Source organism: Pinus tabuliformis, chromosome 8 (genome assembly GCF_031772625.1).
Source record: "Pinus tabuliformis cultivar Carrire ecotype Pingquan chromosome 8, CPIR1, whole genome shotgun sequence".
Taxonomy (NCBI): Eukaryota; Viridiplantae; Streptophyta; class Pinopsida; order Pinales; family Pinaceae; genus Pinus; species Pinus tabuliformis.
In genome coordinates, this window is record NC_142294.1 from 813,780,539 (window position 1) to 813,794,835 (window position 14,297).

Sequence of the window (14,297 nt, forward strand, 5' to 3'; positions counted from 1 at the left end):
ATAGAATGTTAAAGTCCAACATTTGAAGAGACTAATAATGATATTATAACTATATTTGAATTTAATTAATATGCACATAAAAATTCAATACTTACAATAAACTTACAATATAATAAGATTCTTAACCATGGATTCACCTCACTTTACTAGAGATATTATTGACTTGAAAAAGACTTTGCTATAATACCATGGGACTAATATCATGGTTTATCAATAACACATATCCAAAAACCGTAATTCATTTCACTATCTAAATATTTTATTTAAATTCAATTTTAAAACACTTTTTAAATTAAATCTAAAAAAAATTATAATTACTTTTGATATATATCTAAACCTTTTAAGATCGCTACTATTAAAAATATTCTATAACTCTGAATCCAAAAAACTTACCCCACCAGTAAGTTGAAAAAGATTTTGACAACAAATCCCAACTTCTTCTGCACCCCAACCCCGTTCACAAGAAATCCCAATGCTCATTCACAACGGTGAGAGTATATGTGATCGCTCATAATCCTGGAATACATCGATGAGACGTGGGAGCGTGGAGTGAATTTGCTGCCTAAAGATCCATGACAACGACATTCCGTATAGTGTTGTTTAATTAGAGTTTTTGGTTAAACTAGCAATTGTCCCAAAAGGTACAAAGAGAGGCCGATAGATTTATGAAGTTGGAATTGTTGAATTTTTATAAAAGGTCGGGCCACCTTCTCAACTGTTATTGATATTGTACAGTTTATTAAATCTGAAATAGAGTAAAATATATAGGAGACAGAACAGACTAGGAATGTAAGTTCTTTATACTGGAAGTGAAAAAGAGAACAAAGCAGCATGTCAAAGCAGAAATACTTAAAGAAAACCACAAGACTTTCTATTCATTCACATGTATTTAAAAATGCTAACATGACTGAAGCAAAAAAGAAGAGAATTTGAAAATTTCATGTAAATGTATTCTAATTTAAAAACAAACAACTAACCACTCTGTAAATGTCATCGCAGAAGCCCATGTAAGGTATACATATTCCTATATAACATATTTGAAAACAAAAACAAAGATAACTTAACGTGAGTAGCATAACATCTGGCATTCCATGAATAATAGAAACCACAATCAAAAGGCCAAATCTATGTAAACTGAGTTTTTATTAAAATTGTAGGTACAGAAACACTTATGGCACTCCATAACTATGCATCATGCCTGGTGGAACATACTATACTTATTACAATTGAATACTTCTAAATATTTTACTTGGTATTGTGTGTTTATCACAAGCAATTATACAGGAGATAGTTACATGCTTTGCAATGTATTTTTTGAAATTTTACATATGGTCTACACATAGAGACATGTTTGGTAGGTAATAACTAAACATATATACAATGAATGTATTCTTTGGCTTCTAAACATATGTACAATAAGAGCATTCTATTACATATAGATGTAATTGACAATGAGCAGCTAATCATATATGCATGATGGGGCATGGCATGGGCAACAGAGTTGTTCCTGCAATTGACGCTGCATTTACTTGTGTGTGTCACTTTCATGGATGTGAATTATTATCATGAGTATTTCTTTTACCTTCTTTAACAATTCAATGGTTGGACACAAACGGTAAAGAGGCAATGTTTGTTGGGGCAAGATGCTAAATTTCTTAGCAATACTCATACAACAATCATAAATAACCTGTATTCATACCTGTTTCCATCCAAAAAGAAAACATTGTGAGTGACAATGGATGTGTTTGACGAAAGCATGTTTTTTAAAGCGCTGAAGTAAAATAAATAAATTTTTAAAAAAAATTCTAAATTGCAGTGAATGCTAGACCTTGCTGTTCTTGGCGGGAAATATTTTGTTTGAATATTTGAAATAAAATAAATGATTTCAAACTAATATAAAATCGTATGAGGTTAAATTTAATAGAAAGCAAATGTATGTGAAACTTGGTTATTGCAGCAAGTGGTGTTTACCATGTGGGTAATTTTGGAAAACAGGTTGTATGATTGGCTATAGTATATTCTCCTGCCTAGATAAAGCAATGATTCCTCTTGTTGTCTACGCTTAAGATATGGATTCTCATGCATTTGTGCAATGCATGAGAATGGGAATGCTGGATTGATTTGAATGTCTTCCAATGACCGCACTCTTGAAATTGCAGTGAACATTAGCCCTTGTCGTTCTTTGGTGCCGATGTCTATTGTTGCTTTGTCTAATGTCATTCCTTGTGACTTGTGTATCATTAAAGCCCATGCCAATTGAAGTGGTATCTGACGGCGTGCACCCCTTGTGATGGGAGAAATGGGTACATATGTTGGGTGTGAAATGTCCCATGGTGTTCCTTTGTATTGTATAAAGTCGACAACCATGAAGGATGGTAATTCTGGGGGCTTTGAACCAGTAGAATAAAAGATTGAGATGACCTTCCCAAGTGCGCCATTGACAAGGCTTACATGTACCCATAAGTTGCTGGTGAGCATAAATTTTTGTTCATTTCATAAGAGCACTTTTGCAGGAAAATGCTCATCTCCTGTTGTAGTAGGAGTTTTCTACCTTTGTTGTTCTGCATAGCAAAGCGCTACTGGGATGTTCAACTTTTTAAGCATTTTGTTATTATGCAAAACAACTGAGTTGTTTATTGCATATAGGTGCATGGATTCTTCAAATGTGTGTTGCTCTTCATGTGTAAGAGACGAACTTGTTCTTGACATTAGGTGTTGCCAATCTTCAAGTGTAGATATTCCATTTATGAGATTTGTGAGTATTTTTTGGAAAGCAACCTGGGACGAGCTAGCTCCTTATTGACAAAAAACGGTTGAAAGTGTTATGAATATGTCGAAGTTGTGCCAAACTGCAGTGCCACACGATGTCCCAGTGTATAAAGGAATGTCTTTTACAGGTGGTAGCTGGCCTAAATCTCCGACAAGGATAATTGAGCAATTACCAAATGGTGCATTTCGGTGAAGAGGGAATGCCTCTCTTAGACGATCGTCAATGCGAGTAAGCATTTTTGGAGCAATGAAGCTCATTTCATCAATGAGAATGTACTCTACATGACGGAGTTGCTCTTGTAGTTGTAGGAGTGGTTGGCCTTCAAGAGGATGCATTGTTTGGATAGGGATACGAAGGGCGGAATGAATTGTGAGGGCATTTACGTTGAAAGCTGCAACTCCTGTTGGTGCAAGTAACAACAAAGGGTTTTTGTTTGCTGGTGAGTTTTCCACAAATGCATGGTGCAGACATTTAATCAAATTGGATTTTCCTGGCCCAACTATTCCTTGTATGATGATTTTGCATGGGGGTTTTGTCGAAGGGGTTTTAAAGTGTGAAAAAATAGTCGTGAAGGCTATGTTTTGGGCAGGAGATAATGCGTGATCTTGGGGGAGGTTGGAAAAATAATTATGTTGGTTTTGAATCGTTGAGTGGTTGAATTCAACGAAATTTATGGTAGTTTCTTGCAAGTGGGGAGGGATAGTATTATGTGACCAATTGTGGTTGGCATCGAAGTCGCGGTAGCCAATCATGTCAAGGTCCTCAATTGCAATATTGTAACCTGGGTGCAGCTGAGAGAGGAATTGCCATTCATTCATCTGCATGGAATCAGGAGGGATGTCGGGGGTAGTTTGATCTTCAGTATGTGGGGTTTGTGGGTTTTCAATTTCTCGATGGACATGCCATGGTGGATATGTACCCTTTTTCTGTTCCCAATGTGAAATAATTTCTGCATCAGTTGAACTAATATCATTGGGGAATGTTCGGAAGGGGAAATACAATAGTAATTCACTCCAGCAAAAAGTGGCATAAGAAGGATCATCATGGGAAGGAATGACATTGTAACGGGGCAATACATGTACAATCATTGGTGGGAATATGTGTTTCCATTGGTTTCTTTTTCGTTGGGAAGAATATGACCATGAGTGTGAAGCTTCAAGGAGGGGCAGTGATTCCAATGAGACGGGCTTGTTCATGTATGCAAGGATAAAGTTTGGTGTCAAACCAGGGTTCTCAGTATCTTGTGAAACGCGTCTAAAAACAGTCTTGTTGACATTCAAAGACCGAAATGTACGGCTGCTGAGAGAAAGAGGCAGCTTTTGTAACATATGGCATATTTCTTGTGCTCCAATGTCTCTATCTGCAATGGTTTCTGTAAGGCATTTTCTGATAATAGCAACAGTAGGTGCTTCTAGAATGGCACTTTGTGATAGCCATGATAGCATTTGACAGTAGCTCTCAGATCTTGGTTCTGATTTTGCTGCATTTTTGAAATATACTTTAACACAGCATGGTGAGAAAGGACCGGTTGGCAATCAACATTTGCTCTCCAAATAGAGTGTAGATCGACATTGTGAATATTCAATCTTTCATCATTGTATGCAGGGACATAGGTTTTATGACCTTTATCATCAATGAAAAATGAAGATGTGGACTTCAACTCCCACGGTACTCCGTACCGGCAGCTAAGTACATTGTCTTTCTTGCGAAGACAAGAAGACTCATGACACTTTGTATGATGTTGAATGCAATTGACAAGCTCTGTATAGTCTCCAAATTGATTGGATGTGAATATTGATGCTGTGTCAAGAAGACATGGGTTATGAATTGTTGATTGGTGAAGCGGAATATTTCAGTGTTCTGCTTGACATGGATTCCAGGCAGTTACGTAGTGGTCGAAATATTTCTATGCATTAGCAATTTCTAATGCATTGTTCCAGTCAATTGTGTCCATGTTTGGTGCATTTTGCAGCCAGAGGAAGCCATGAATGTGTGCGGATCCTCTATGTTTCCATTCATATCTGAATATAATATGAAGGTAAAATCTCGTTAAAACATATATATGCAATGTAGAAAATTAATGTAGAAGGAAATGGATATTAAAAAATACCTGCACCAATAGTCTACTACATGGAGGCCTTTTTGCAGGATTTCTTCGAGAAAAACTGTAAATCTGCAATGCATATATTGGGCTGTTAGATGTGGGTTCTTAATTATGTTTTGGATTTTCCATTGGAAGTGGTTGACTGAATTGGAAGGAACATTGACAGGCATGATCATGTGCAAGTCATGCCATTTAGTATCAGCTGCACTGAGAGTGGAAAAGAATGTCGGACTTCCTATTTGCGTGATCATGTCAGTCAGCTCAGATCGTCATCTGTTCTAGAAAGATCGTGTTCCCCGTAGGGCTGAACCGAACCGCATTATTTGCTCTAGCAATCTTGAATCTGGAGAGTCACGAAGACACTGTCGTATGTCTAAAACCGTTGTTGGCAAGTTGTTCTCGATGTACTTTTTCACAAAAACGCTAGCAGTAGTTTGGCTACGATCACACATTAGAATGTTATAAAGATAGTAGTGGAATCTTGGGTGTTGGCCAAATCGGTTATCATGGTAGTGCAGCAAGTGTAAAGCATATTCATGCATCTCAACTTTTGTAAGTCTTGGTTGCATGATCATGGCAATGCCTGTAGGGAAGAGTGTGGGGAATGCCATGGAAAAGAGGCCTATGGTGTTGTATTCATTCATAGTTGTTAAAGATATTGGAGGCCAATCAATAGAGCTTGTTGAATTTGAATGGGTCAAGTGCAAATAATTACAAATGTGCTCAAGATCAGTACTTGAATTTGGGAGTATTGGAACGAAAGAAGAGGGTTGGATTTCTAATGGAGGTAGCATGACATCAGTATCATAAGTAGAATCAATATTGGTTTGATGGGGTTCAAAAGAGGGGGTGGTTACATTATGGAGAAGAGAAGAAATATCGGTAGGGTGATCTGGTACTGCAGAAATAGCAGATGAATTGAATTGAACATCAAAATAGTAAGGGTATTTTTTGTTTTGTATTCAAGGGATGCAAGGACACATGATTTGCAAACAAAGAATTCATAAGCCTTTTCAGATGGATTTTGCCTTTTCACAATGAGGATGTCTAAGTCAGAAATCATTCGGGGTAAGTATTTGGCAATAGTGGTGATGTCTTGAGGGAAACTAATTGTATGGCCACTATATTTATATTGACCACCACGAGCATGAGTGACTTGTAGAATGGGGTTTACACATGCAATGAGCATTTCTTCAACTTTTGTTAACTGTTGAAGGACATAGGGTTATTCACCAGGGTTCATGTTGTTTAGTTCAGAAAAACGATTGGTGGATTTAGATGATGCACAGCGAAAACAAGAAAGCCTACCATGTAAAAGCTTTGTTTTCATTCCTGGGTATGCTTCTTTACATATTGTGCAAACATGCATGCTAGAAAGTTCATCAATCCTTTCTCGAAAGCGACGGTGTTCTTCATTAAGGGGAGGGTTATATTGGATTTGATGAAGGTGAGATGGGTTGGTTTGTATAGTTGGGAGAGAATTTGAGGTGGGAAGGGATGTAGAGGGAGTAGTAGGGTTTTTGCGGTTTTTATAAAGTAGTTGCCACCGTGCATTTATTGTATCCTTTTGCTGTGCATAAAGAAGATGTCACCGCTCGTGTTTGTCCACATTTTGATTGTTTTTTGCCATATCTAAACAAGTACAAACAATTAGTGTTAGTTTCCATAAACAAGTATTGCATGTTTGGAGAATGTATTACAAGTTTTAGAAATATTTTTTTTTATTTGAACATCAGTGAATATAGGTAGATTAGGTAGAAGGAAAAACATGCAATTAGGAGTACTATAAAATCATATGTTATTCTGGCATCTCTTATTGAGAGGAGAGGAGCAAGATAACCAAGATTTTGCTTCCTTCTTTTTTTTTTTTTTTTTACAAGTTTGAACGATAGCATGAATAGATTAGCAAGCAAGAGATCAATGTATAGACATGTAAACAACGAACGGGAAAATTATGTAGTAAGTCTTTACAAATGTTGATATCTATATTATGTAAAATTAAAAGTGGTAAACATACGTATTTTGGAATAACTAGAAGAGAGTATTTGCAGCAATAGTGTGCATCAAAATAACATGGGTGTAGTTTAAAACAATATGAAACAATGAGTTGTGCAAAAATGTTTGTTTATGTAAAAACAATAGTGTTTGAAGAGACCCAAAAAAAATTTCAAAGGCGGCGAACAACAGGTCATTTTGAAGTGGACATTGCTTGAATGTCATTGAGGGTTTCTTTGCATGTAGAGGAATATTGAATTTCTTCTGAATTTATCAGTATTGGTTGCAATCATTGAACACCATTGAAGTAATCTGCTTTAATGGAAAGTGTTAGCAGGAAGAGACATCCCGAAATTTGGCCACAAATTTCCTGCAGATCAGTTGGTTCGATAGAAAGAAGGAACAAGTCTTTTGTCGTGATGCCCATGAGCTCGTTTCTTACATCATTGAAAGTTGTGACATTCTGCAGGTGCCCGGTGTGGTCATGTAGCTCAATTTTAAGTTTGTAACGATAGTCACATTCTGGGAAGTCGCCGTTACATTTTGTACAATGCCAAAGATTGTTAGAATGCTCTACAACCTTCTTCATGCATTGTTTTCCATTGAAATCTAATGGAAATGCTAGAAAGTAGAAGTCGTCCATGTGAAGAGCAGTTATTGTTGCACGAACTGAAACCCATATTTCTTTATCGGAGGTTTGCATGCCAGCAATTTCATGAAACGTCTTTCGTGGTAGGGCACGTTTCGAAGCAACACCATAGTTTCTACTCAAAGATGGAGAAGAAGAGCTATAACCTGTTTCACAGAACCATGCATGTAGTTGATGAGTTTCTTCAACTTGTGGATTTATGATGAGAGTGCTTGTTGATATTGTCCCTATTGTGGTGCCATTAAATTCAGATACATGACCTCCTTTGATTGCAAGGATTGGTGGGTTGTCGAAAGAGTAGAATTCAACAAGGTTTTGTCCTATAGAGTCACAATGGCCTCCCCATAATGTTACATCAATGCTAAAACCCGACTTGTCTTTTAATATGAGTGTTCTCCTTAATGTTTCACTTCTGTATTTTCGTCGAATTGTTGATGCAGGTGAGGTGGAAGTAACAACACCAATGACATCCACATTCGTATTTGGACTTGCACTTTTTATTTCGGCAATAGTCTTGAAGTGAAAGCTCTGGTAAGGAAATGTTGGATCATCTATGGGACATGGATTGATAGTGGAAGCAACAAACAAGTAAATCTCCCATTTGTTCTCTAGGTGGATGTAGTTTGGATTTGCTTCTTTAATTGTGCCATTTGAAACAATGTATAGTTGCCCAACCTGAATTAGAGTGTAAAGAGATTCAGCCAATTCAGAAAATGCAGAAAGGTGGATCTCTTCCTTATCACGATTGATAAGGTCAAACCCAAAAACTTTTCCTGACCCTCGCACATTGTTGTAAGTCTTCAATGATGTTTTTGCAGATGCTCTACCTTAGATTGACCAATATTTTCGAACAGGACTGAGTGCCGTGAATGGAATTGTTATAGTTGTTGTCGTAATTGGTGGAGTAACTAAAAAGGGTAAGGTATCTTCTGTTGATGAAGATCTAACTTGGGATGTACCTGCATTTGCATGTAGCAGTGTTGATGAGTCCTTCGTCAATGCTGCTAAGTGCATCACAACTTCAAGCTCAACCACTTGGATGGACCTTATTTAAACAAAGGAGAAATGAATTAATGAAGTTTTTTTTTTGTGTAATGCAGGAAGCATATAGAAGACAAAAAATAGAAAAGGGTAAATTCAAATGTTGGGCCTTATGAGGAGTTTTGAAGCACCGTGCAAGCTGCTTTTTTAAGCAGAATTATTGAGCCAATTTGAATATCTTCAGATGCAACTTGTTGGCTATATGTTGATGGTGGCAAAGTCTTGTGTTGATGTGTTCCATGAGATAGAGTAATGCAAAAGTGTGAGGATGTTTTTTTTAATGATGTAACAGAACCAATATCGATTATCTAGAGCAGTGGTTGAATATCAATGGAACCATTCAGCAGCAGAGGAATGGAATTTGTAGTCAATGCTGGCTCCATAATATTAATAGAGGGATTCTATTTCTGTGATAGTAGTACCTGTAATTCGTCAAATCACCACAGCACAAAAGCCATGTAAAGAATAATGTGATGTGAATGAGGGAACTAATCTAGCAAGGCTAACTTTCGATGGTGAAACAATAATAAGGACAAAAGATTTGAGAGTAAATTGTCATTCACAACACTATTAAAGATGACATGACCTTGTAGGTGTTTTCAGTTAAGGTTAGCTTAGGTAGAAGTACTAGTGCATCAAAAGATCCATGTGATATTAATTTGGACTCATCTGTTTTTCAATAGTAACATCTATTGCTTCCATCAATTCTGAGAAGATTTCAAGCAGAAATCTCTTGTAGCCTTGCAAGTGAAATTAGGAATGGAATTCTTCTGCAGGAAGAATAGGGGATTTCATATTAGTCGTTGCTGAATCAAATAAAAAAATTGTCGGTTGTCCACATAGACACCGTGTGCAATTTAGGAGACTCATTCCTCGAAGATGAAGAATCTGAGTCAGTGGATCTTGCCAGATTCTCCACAGTGAGTGGAGGAAGTCCTTACAACCATCTGGATTGACGGTGAGGGCCAAATGTAGTCAGAATGACTGGTATATTTTATCAGATAAATTTTAAGGTGATATTCTTTAAGTCTCAAAAACGATAGCACTCAGGTACTTAAAAAGAAAAAATACACTAAGGATGACAATCAACAAACAAAGTGAAATTACCTTGTCCGATAAACACCAATTACTGGAGATGAAACCTAGTCTCTCAATGAGTAACAGAGAAGGAAGGCCAAATGTATGGTTACGGTTACTTTTGAGCTTCGCCCGAACCTCAGATTGAGCGGCCAAGTACTCTTGTGAAGACGAGCACCCTCCCAAAAAATGAAGACAAAGTAGGTCCATCCGTTTAAGGTACCAAGACAGCCCATCCCAGTCACCTTAGGTAAGTACCTAGAAGTATTGGCCACTAGAGATACCTCAAATCACAGACATTACCAGGGGGGACATAGTCGTAGACAGCACGCTGTGTGGGCAGGACACCCGAGTCCCCGACTCAGTTCTGAAATCCTCGAAGGGACCCCCGTTACACAGAATGCCCAAAGGAGTTGTAAAAGAAGGCGAGCTATCTTCAATTACAATCCAATTTTGTCTCGTATTTCACTCCGTTGTGAGTGGAGTGGTCCTGGTAATATGATTGCAGAAGGATTTTTCATTCTTTAACGACACTAGTTTGATTTGCAACCTTGGGTAGTTGACCCACTCTCTTATCCCAAGGTCCTAATCTATCTAATGTTGGTTTGCTCTAAAAAAGAGTATCTGATTGATTTTAGTGTAAGTTTTAGTGTACTTTCTTATTTGTCTTTGGAGGGGCTGTTGACATATGAATATGATGAGACTCTCGACTCAATAAACCGTGCAGAACAATGCTGTAAAAAAAATTCAATTTCTTATGCAGACAAGTCTTATTCTACACATGTATTATTTCATATATCCATGTAGTCATGAGTGCATATAAAGTCATTCAACACTTTGCATAGCTGAAAGTTCCTTTTCTCAATATTCCCTAACAACTATTGAACCAAAACAAAGCAGCCTACAACTATTTCGACAGAAGGAGATATATAGTTTATCAGCTTTTCTTCCAACAAAAAATTCTTTTATGAGAGAAAAACTAAAGCATTTTCTTAAAAAATAATTTTTAAGACACCAAATTTGTTGGCATGATAATATTGCATATCCTAATTTAGCCCTTGGGACAGGTTCGCCCCCCTTTTGGTCCACAAAATCACTTAAAAAACATGGAAATGGGTCACTAACACACATCTGAAAGTTCATTTTCTCAATATTCCCTAACAACTATTGAACCAAAACAAATCAACCTACACCTATTTTGACAGAAGGAGATATACAGTTTATCAACTTTTCTTTCAACAAGAATTTCTTTTATGAGAGAAAAACTAAAGCATTTTCTTAAAAAATAAATTTTAAGACACCAAATTTGTTAGCATGATACTGTTGCAGATCCTAATTTAGCCATTGGGACATGTTCCCCCCCCTTTTGGTCCACAAAATCTCTTGAAAAACATGGAAATGGTTCACGAAGGCTCTGTCTATGTGTAAACAGAGCTTTATCTTGGCCACTAATGCTCCATGTGCACAATCAAAGAGCTTTATAAAGCTCTGTGTAGATTGGCAACATGCGTTAGTGAGAGAAAGAGCTCAAAAAGTGGGCTTTTGGGATCAGTTTATGAAGAGAAAGCAACTTTGCAGGATGCAACAAGTTAGATGGTGGATCAGAGAAGGATACGAAGAACGTCATTTTTGCTAAGGGGTAAAATGCATGGGATGAAAACTACCCTCGAAAGTCTTCCTGAGACTTCTAACAGACCGTAAGGTTATCTGCAAAAGGTACCTGTTACACATTTGTTCATCTATTTGACATATATTGATAGGAAGTGTAGAAAGGATCAACTTTGGTTCTTTCTAGATTCACTTGGGGATCTCTGCGCGGTAAGAAGAACTCCTCCTGACCGGCTACAAGATGATTCCTGCACAAAAAAATGAATGTGACGTTAACTAAAGAAGCTCGAAAGCCAAACATGATACTGAGGAATATTAAACTTTATCATGTCTTAGTCCAAGACCATTAGTATTGAGAATCCCAGAGAGGGAGGTATTGGGTATTCTAGCAATATCAACACGTTTTTCTACACTGAATCCTTGCCTCAAGAGCATCATAAAATGTCATGAACCTAAACTTGAAGTCTGACTTTTTTTCAAAACTAAAAGAAACTCACAGCAGGAAAACTGAAACTTTGAAACTTAAATATATATAATCTGAACCTGATAGTGTGCTAATAGTAGAAAATAACAAAGAAAACAGTAGTGACATCAATAAACTCAGCAGTAGCAGCTACGGCTCAGTAATAACAGTAGAAATTCCATTATCAAGTTATGGTTGTAAATCAAGTTCCTCCTTTGTAAACGGAGTAGTTACAAACCATATTCTTCAGAGGTAGGATTAAATATGAGTGAAAAAGGGTCTCTTCATAGTGAATATATAGTGAATACGTACTCATATCACAAGTGTTTGTACTAATATAATTGATTCTGATGATGAATTAGTAAAATGGTAAAAGATACAAGTTGGATGGATCCCATTCATTACATAACTATATATTTGAAAAAATAAAATAAAAAATAGATGTCATTGATCAAGAATGACATGCACTATCATATTGATGGGGACATAATTTAAGTTTATAAAAATGTCAAGTTCAAACACGATATACATTTTGATCATCAACCTTTATTAATCACAATTGTGTGATTCAGCATCACAGTATTAAAGAGATATGCCTTCCCATGCCTACAGTGAAATGTCTGGCAAAATAAAAAATAGTAAATAGTGAGTTTGTCTTAAACTACAGACAAAAATTGCAAAACGCAAGCTTGAAATGTTTACTATCACACCCACATAAAACAAAAATGTGTATTAGCTGAAATCTTAATGCATATGCAACGCTGCATCTCAGGTTGATTTAGCAATACGTTGATGTTAGTTACAATTATTTCTTCACAAAATGCCAGATCACTTGCTAAGGCTCGTTCCATCCTTGCCTAGAAAAGCACGGAAGACATCGAAAATGTTAAAATCAATCTATCAACTTGAACATTAGGACTTTCTATGGCAGCTTTCAGAGGGAATAGTAGGCATAAAAACTCTAAGTGGTCAAATATTGATAATAAGTTGTGAATTTGTGATATGTTATTAGTAATTGTATTGGTAATAGGTAGGCAAAGTAGCTGTCAATTGTGTTATCTAGGGTGGTTGGGCGAAATGGCTATTATCTTCCCCATTAGTGACATGATGAGCTATAATGCCTTGATAAATATTGTTGTAATGGACTTGTGCCTATGAATATTGTTGTACTGGCTTCAAACCTTGTGAACTCTTAAGTGAGTATACCTATGGCCTTGCCTGGTACCATAGGTACCAGCAAGCTCACTCTAGCCCTTGGACTAAGAGGGAAGCTGATTCCTTTCCTCAGAAACAAAAAGATAAGCAAAGTACCTGTACTTCTAGGAAAGAATCTATATTTTTATAAATGAGATAAAAAGGTCAAGCAACCTTAGGTGACATTGCATGAGAATACAAACTATCAAGTTGGGGAAGCCGAGAAACCCTTGTACTCTATTACTCTTTGAATAAACAATCCCACTGGCTTATTTATCATGTCTGATATTAAAGTGTCTGAACCCTCTCCAAAAATATGGCACTACTGCAGTTACAGATTTGGGTGATCACTAAAAGAAGGAACAATCTCATTCATGTGACTAGGCAACAATAGCGTATTCAATGATGAAAACATTGAAGACTTAAATAATTCTGAATTCAAGGTCAATTGCATGAAATAAATGAAAACAACTGAACTACTTATTGTCAGACCATGTTTTTTTGGGAAAACTATCAAAATAGATAATGTATTGTAATTGTGCAAAGTAAGGGATTGAAGAAATTCATAGCTGAGATGGTAAAATTGGACAATGCTGGGATTGCCAATGCCCTGTCTCAATCATGAACATTCATGGATTCTTTGTTTAGCCACTTTTCAATATCTCCCTGCACTCTCAAACCCATGCTTGGGTACAATAATACAACATTAAGAATTTTACATTTCAGGTTTCATATGTAGTGTTATCTTGGAGGTATGGCTTTAGAAAGCAATAATATTTAGCAGTTTCCAGCAACATTTTCAGTTTTACATATTTAAATTTTTAGTGAAAAATAACAGTTGATTGAAATGGTTGCTAAAAGGGCCACAACCAACACAGGGGCCTCTCAAATAGAATACCTGGTGGTTTCTGAAGAAAAAAGGAAGCTATCTCAGCACCTAAAAGCATTGGGCCTTCATGTATTCAACTATCCTCGAGAAAAAATCTATCAAAATAGATAATGTGTTGTAATTGTGCAAAGTAAGGGATTGAAGAAATTCATAGCTGAGATGGTAAAATTGGACAATGCTGGGACTACCAATGCCCTGTCTCAATCATGAACATTCATGGATTCTTTGTTTAGCCACTTTTCAATATCACCCTCTACTCTCAAACCCATGCTTGGGTACAATAATACAACATTAAGAATTTTACATTTTAGGGTTCATATGTAGTGTTATCTTGGAGGTATGGCTTTAGAAAGCAATAATATTTAGCAGTTTCCAACAACATTTTTAGTTTTACATATTTAAATTTTTAGTGAAAAATAACAGTTGATTGAAATGGTTGCTAAAAGGGCCACAACCAACACAGGGGCCTCTCAAATAGAATACCTGGTGGTCTCTAAAGAAAAAAGG

The 14,297-nt window shown here is 36.6% G+C and overlaps 1 pseudogene; it reads left to right on the plus strand.

Moving 5' to 3' along the window:
• The first annotated feature begins 368 nt into the window (after positions 1 to 368).
• Positions 369 to 14,297, plus strand: part of LOC149238058 (glutathione S-transferase U9-like) — a 40,067-nt pseudogene continuing 26,138 nt past the window's right edge.